Source organism: Leptonychotes weddellii, chromosome 13, assembly GCF_054177405.1.
Source record: "Leptonychotes weddellii isolate Sample4059 chromosome 13, ASM5417740v2, whole genome shotgun sequence".
NCBI lineage: Eukaryota > Metazoa > Chordata > Mammalia > Carnivora > Phocidae > Leptonychotes > Leptonychotes weddellii.
In genome coordinates this window covers 13,773,888-13,780,845 of record NC_138381.1, presented here as the reverse complement: position 1 = coordinate 13,780,845, position 6,958 = coordinate 13,773,888, and the positions used below count along the sequence as shown (strand labels likewise).

The 6,958-nt window shown below is 37.4% G+C and overlaps 1 pseudogene; it reads left to right on the top strand.

The window, feature by feature from the left end:
- Nucleotides 1–3,442: 3,442 nt before the first annotated feature.
- Nucleotides 3,443–4,544, top strand: LOC102730533 (lathosterol oxidase-like; annotated as a pseudogene).
- The last annotated feature ends 2,414 nt before the right edge of the window (nt 4,545–6,958 follow it).

Sequence of the window (6,958 nt, the reverse complement as noted above, 5' to 3'; positions counted from 1 at the left end):
ACTTTGGCAAAAATTTACATTAAAAAATATAAAAAATATTTTACTGTTTATCTACTTTACTTGAATACCAGCTAAATTATAAAATTTTTTTTATAATTTAAAAACTTATGTAATATATATAACTTTTATAATTTATGTAACAAATTATATTTTAAAGCATATATATAATTTTTATAATTTTTTAAAAAACACTTTTATATTAGCAGTCTTTCCTTTATTTGCCTTTGATCAAAACATATAGTAGTGAAACTTAGACGTATATATAAAAGTTGCTCATCTGACAAATTGGACCAATGTGACAAATGTGGCCAAAACAATAGATTAATTAAGTTCACTGATTTCTTTACTAATTTGAGCTATTTTGGTGACCTCAATAAAATAAGGAGGTACCATACTGGATATATTAAAACACAATGTGAATTAGGTTTTTTAAATTAAGATTGATATGAGTCAAACCAGAAAGCTAAAGAACTAAAATAGAATGGCCATTTTTATGTCAATATTAATAGGTAACAGGAGACAAAGCATGATCTCCACTACTGCAAGTACCTGTTTATATAAGAGTCATTAGTTGTCTGAAAAGCTGTCTTAAAAGTCACAAGCTACGTGACTGCTGTATTAAGCAGGGTAATAGTGCTCTAAAGATGCCCATGCCCTAATCCCCAGAACCTGGGAATATATGATGTTATATGGCAAGGAAGAATTAAAGTTGCAGAGAGAAGTGAGGTTGCTAATGAGCTGATGGAAAAATAGCTTATCCAAGATTATCTGGGTGGGCCCAAGGAAATCACCAGGGCCATTGAAAGTGGAAGAGGTAAGCAGAAGAGTTAGCAACAGAGTGAAGTGATGGGAGAAAGATTCAAGCAGTCAAGCCTGGCTTTCAAGATAGAAGAGGCCACAAGCCAAGGAATGCAGGTGGCCTCTGGAAGCTGGAAAAGGTAGAAAACAGATGTCCTCAGAGCCTCCAGGAGGAACATAGCTACGCTGACACCTTGGTTTTAACCCAGTGAGAGCCATTTTAGATTTCTGACTCCAAAACTATAAGATAATAAATATGGTTTGTTTTAAGCTGTTAAGTCTGTGGCAATTTGTTACAGTAGCAATAAAAACTAATACAACTACAGTTCCAGCTTCTGGTTCTGCATGTAAGGAGACTCGAAGCTGCCCCAACATCCTAACCAGTAGCAAAAAGCTGAGCAAACAGAAATATCAACAACATTTCCAGGATATGTGAGAGAGGTGAGGGCACACTGCAAACCACTATCCCAATGATTGGAGAGACCTACAGCAAATATAGAGAATAACAGTTTACTGAAATAGAGACTGAAAAGTGGAAACTGCCTGCCTCAGGAACCAGTGCTGGGGAAGGAAAACCTGAACTGTAACTGACACGTTGCTGGAGGCTCAGCATGGACAAGTCTGAGAGTTAGAAACCCTAGGGAGACCTAGTCTTCAGGAGGCCCCACAACTTTGTGAGATTTACCACTAGGAACCTGACCAGGTTCCTACAGTGTCTAATAAAAATGCCCTAGTGCTTTCAGCAGGGGTATTGGGGAAGAGGAGCTATTTTGAAATATGCCAGAGCACTCTGTTCTTCTTAACAAGACCTGTTCTCAGTGGAAACTAGTTAAGCAGAGCCTAATCTGCTGGGATATCATCAGAGCATAACAAAAGGCCAAAAAGACAATTTGAAAAGACAGAACAAGCATCAAAACCAGATATGGTAGAGATGTTAGAATTATCAGACCAGGACTTTAAAATGCTATGATTAATATGGTAAGGGCTCTAATGGATAAAGTAGACAGCACGTAAGAACAGATGGGTAAGCAGAAAGATGGAAATCCTAAGAAGGAACAAAAAAAGAAATGCTAGGGATCAAAAACACCATAACATAAATAAAGAATGCCTTTGATGGGATTACTAGTAGACTGGACACAGTCTGCACTTAAGGATATTGTAACAAAAATCTCCAAAACTGAAAAGCAAAGAGGACAAAGACTGAAAAAAAAAAAAAAAAACCCACCATAACAGAATATCTAAGGACTTTAAGACAGCTACAAAAGATATAACATATGCATAGTGGGACTATTGGAAGGAGAAGAGAGAAAGGAAAAGAAGAAATATTGTCCAAAGAATAATGACTGAGAATTACCTCAAATTAATGTCAGACATGAAAACAGATCCAGGAAGCTCAGAGGACACCTAGTAGATTACTGCCCTAAAAGCTACACCCAGGTGTATCACTTTGAAATGAAAGAGAAAATCTTGAAAGAAGCCATGAGAGGGTGTGGAAGGACACCTTACCTACAGAGGAACAAAAATAAGAATTATGTGCAACTTCTCCTCAGAAACCATGCAAGCAATAAGAGAGTAGAGTAGGGGGTGCCTAGGTGGCTCAGTTGGTAAAGCGTCTGACTCATGATTTCAGCTCAGGTCATGACCTCTGGGTCTGGAATCGAGTCCTGTGTCAGGTTCTGTGCTGGTCGTGGAACCTGCTTAAGATTCTTTCTCTCCTTCTCTTTCTGCCCCTCGCCCCCTAAAAAAAAAGAGGGGGGAGTAAAATATATACAGTACAGGCATGCCTCATTTTATTCTGCTTCATAGATATTGTGGGTTTTTTTTACAAATTGAAGGTTTGTGGCCACCCTGCATAGAGCAAATCTATCGGTGCTATTTTTCCAACAGCATTTGCTCATTTCATGTCTCTGTGTCACATTTTGGTAATTCTTGCAGTATTTCAAACATTTTCATTATTATTTTATTTGTTATGGTGATCTGTGATCAGTAATATTTGATGTTACTATTGCAATTGTTCTGGGGTGCCCCCCACCATGGCCATATAAGACAGCAAACTTAATTGATAAATGTTACCTGTGTTTTGACTGCTCCAGTGGCTGGCCATCCCCCCATCTCTCTCCCTCTCCTCAGGCCTCCCCATTTGCCGAGACACAAGAATATTAAAATTACACCAATTAATAACTCTGCAATGGCCTCTAAGTGTTCAAGTGAAAGGAAGAACCACACATTTCTCACTTTAAAAGCTAGAGATAATTAAGCTTAGTGAGGAAGGCATGTAAAAGCTGACACAGGCTGAAAGCCTGGTCTCTTACACCAAAGAGTGAGCCAAAAAAGGGAAAAGTTCTTGAAGGAAATTAAAGTGCTACTCCAGTGAACATGTGAATGATAAGAAAGCAGCCTTATTGCTGATATGGAGAAAGTTTTAGTGGTCTAGATAGAAGATCAAATCAGCCACAGCATTCCCTTAAGCCAAAGCCTAACCCAGAGCAAAGACTTAACTCTCTTCAATTCTCTGAAGGCTGACCAGTAGAAAGCTGCAGAAGAAATTCTGAAGTTAGCAGAGGTTGGTTCATAAGGTTTAAGGAAAAAGGGCATCCTATGACCCCCTAGAGGCTTAATCAGCAGATCCTCTCTAGGGGCTAAGATGAATCTTGTACTCAGCTTTGCAGATTCTTATTTTTTTACATCATGCATCTATCCAGCCTCATGGTCTGAGGATGACCTCTTCTACAAACTATTAGTCTCCAGATTGTAACAAATCTTGGTGCTTATATACTTTATTTCATTTTTGCAACACTGAGCTATTATTTTGTCTGTTATCATTCATTAATGAAGCACCCATAATTTTTAAAGAATCAAGTCTATAGGGAGATTACATTTACTGTCCAATTATTGCCACAGATTAATATTCCCACTGTTTCATTGTTTCTGCTAGAGTTGAGTACAACAAATTATATGATGACATAGGAGAGTTTCCAAGAGGCTGGTTTTGGCTCATTATTAGTATATTTTCTTTCCTCCTTTTCACTGATATGTTGATCTACTGGATTCATAGAGGCCTTCATCACAGACTTGCATATAAGCAAAATACAAAGCTCATCATCTCTGGAAGATTCCTACTCCATTTGCAAGTCATGCTTTTCATCCTTTGGATGGCTTCCTTTAGATTCTACCTTGCCATATATGCCCTTTTATCCTTCCATATTACACAAGGTAGTTTAAGTTTGTACATCTTAATCAATATCTGGACAATTTCCATTCATGATGACGATTTCCATGTTCCCCAAATCTTAAGGCCATTTGTTAATGGCTCGGCCCATCATACAGACCACTACATGTTCTTTGACTATAAATACGGACAGTATTTCACTTTGTGGGATAGAATTGGAGGCTTGTTCAAAAATCCTTCCTCCTTTGAGGTGCCTGGATGGCTCAGTTGGTTGAGCATCTGACTCTTGGTTTTTGGCTCAGGTCCTGATCTCAGGATCATGAGATTGAGCCCACACTGGGCTCCGCACTCAGCAGGGAGTCTGCTTCTCTCCCTTTCTGTCTGCCCCTCCCCCTGCTTGTGCATTCTCTCTCTCTTTCTGAAATAAATAAATAAATCTTAAAAAAAAATCCTTCCTCCTTTGAAGGGAAGGGACCACTTAGTTATGTGAAGAAGATGATAAAAGTGCAATAGCCATTCAGAAAATGGTTGTAAAAATGAAAAATTATTCAATGGAGAGTTGACAAAGACTGAGTAGTTGTTGCCCTATTATTAAATATTATGAAATATTTTTAATAAGGAAAAATAATCTACATATATAGCAACCAAGAGACAACCAAGAGACATAGCAAGTAAATGGTATTTGAAGGTCTGCATTTTGGGTACTGTTGAGAAATGACTGTGATGGTAGATGAAGGAAAGATGGTGTGAACACCAAGATTTTAACCTTGTGCTTACAATACTAGGTGTTGGTCTAAAGGACAAGTCATGTCTTTCTAGCCAGCATATCTGTAATTTGTATAGCCTCAACAACAATTTTTATAAAGATAGAGAATAAATTATTTAAGAGACTGGGTTATGTCCTTTTGCTTTAAGCCACCTGTGAGGTTTAAGGAAAGGAACCATCTCCATAACAGAAAAGTGCAAAGTGAAGCAGCGAGTGCTAATGTAGAAGTTTCAGCAAGTTCTCCAGATCTACTAAGAAAATTAATAAGGATGGCTACACTAAACAACAGATTTTCAATGTAGATAATATAGCCTTACTTTGGAAGAAGAGGCCATTTAGGATTTTCATAGCTAGAGAGGAGAAGTCAGTGCTGGATTCAAAGCTTCAAAGGACAGGCTGACTCTTGTTAACTTCCAGCTGAATGCTCATTTACCATTCTGAAAATCTTAGGGCCCTTAAGAATTATGCTAGATCTATTCTGCCTGTGCTCTGTAAATGGAACAACAAAGCCTGGATCTGTTTACAACATGGTTTGTATTTTAAGCCCACGGTTGAGAGCTACCACTCAGAAAAAAAATTCCTTTCAAAATATTACTGTTCACTGACAATGCACCTGGTTACCAAAGAGCTCTGATGGACATGTATGAAATTAATATAGTTTTCATGCCTGCTAACATAACATCCATTCTGCAGCAAACGGATCAAGAAATAATTTTGACTTTCAACTCTTATTACTTAAGAAATACATTTCATAAGGCTATAGCTGCCATAGATAGTGATTCCTCTGATGGATCTAGGCAAAGTAAATTGAAAATCTTCTGGAAAGTATTCATCATTCTAGATGCCATTAAGAACATCTGTGATTCATAGGAAGAGATCAAAACTCAACATCAACAATTGTATGGAAGAAGTTGATTCCAGCCCTCATGTATGACTTTGAGGGATTCGAGACTTTAGTAAAGAAAGTAACTGCAGATGTGGTGGAAATAGCAAGAGAACGAAAATTAAAAGTGCAGCCTAAAGAAGTGACTGAATTGCTACAATCTCATGATAAAACTATAGGTGATGAGAAGTTGCTTCTTATGAATTAGCAAAGAAAGTCTTACAAATGAACAAAGAAAGTGGTTTCTTGAAATGGAATCTACTCCTGGTGAAGATGTGAAGACTATTGAAATGACAAAAAAGCATTTAGAATATTACATTTACTTAGTTGATAAAGCAGCAGCAGGGTTTGACAGGATTGAGCCCGATTTTTAAAGAAGTTCTACTATGGGTAAATGCTATCCAACAGCTTCACATGCTACAGAAAAGTCATTTGTGAGAGGAAGAGTCAACTGATGCAGCAAACTTCATTGTTGCCTTATTCTAAAAAAATTGCTATAGCCACCCCAGTCCTCAGCAACCACCATGCTGGTCAGCAGCCATCAAGATCCAGGCAAGAACCATCACAAGCAAAAAAATTACAACTCACTGAAAGCTCAGATGATGGTTAGCACTTTTTAACAATATTTTTTAATAAAGGTGTGTATGTTGTTTTTTTTTAAGGCATAATGCTATTGCATGCTTGATAGACTATAGTGTAAACAGAATTTTTATATGCACTAGGAAACCAAAAGAATCATTTGACTTGCTTTATGGTAATATTTGCTTTATTGCAGTGGTCTGGAACTGAATCTGCAATATCTCCAAGGTGCGCCTATATACACCATGACCAAGTGGGACTTATCCCGGGTAGGCAAGGCTGGTTCAACATTCAAAAATCAATTAATGTAAACCAATACATCAATATGTTAAAAAAGAAAATCACATGAACAACAGATGCAGAAAAAAGCATTTAACAAACCCATTCATGGTAAAAACTCTCAGTAAACTAGGAATATAGGGAACTTCCTTGACCTGATAAAGAAATAACCACAAAAACCTACAGCTACTGTCATACTTAATAGTGGGAAATTCAAAGCTTTCCCACTAAGTTTAGGTACAATGCAAAGATGTTTCCTCTCACCATTCCTTTTCAACATCATACTGGAAGTTCTAGCTAATGTAGTAAGATGAAGATGAAGACGACAAAGAAGAAGAAATAAAAGCAATCTACACATTCAATGCAATCCCCATCAAAATACCATCCACTTTTTTCAAAGAAATGGAACAAATCATCCTAAAATTTGTATGGAACCAGAAAAGACCCCGCATAGCCAGAGGAATGTTGAAAAAGAAAAGCAAAG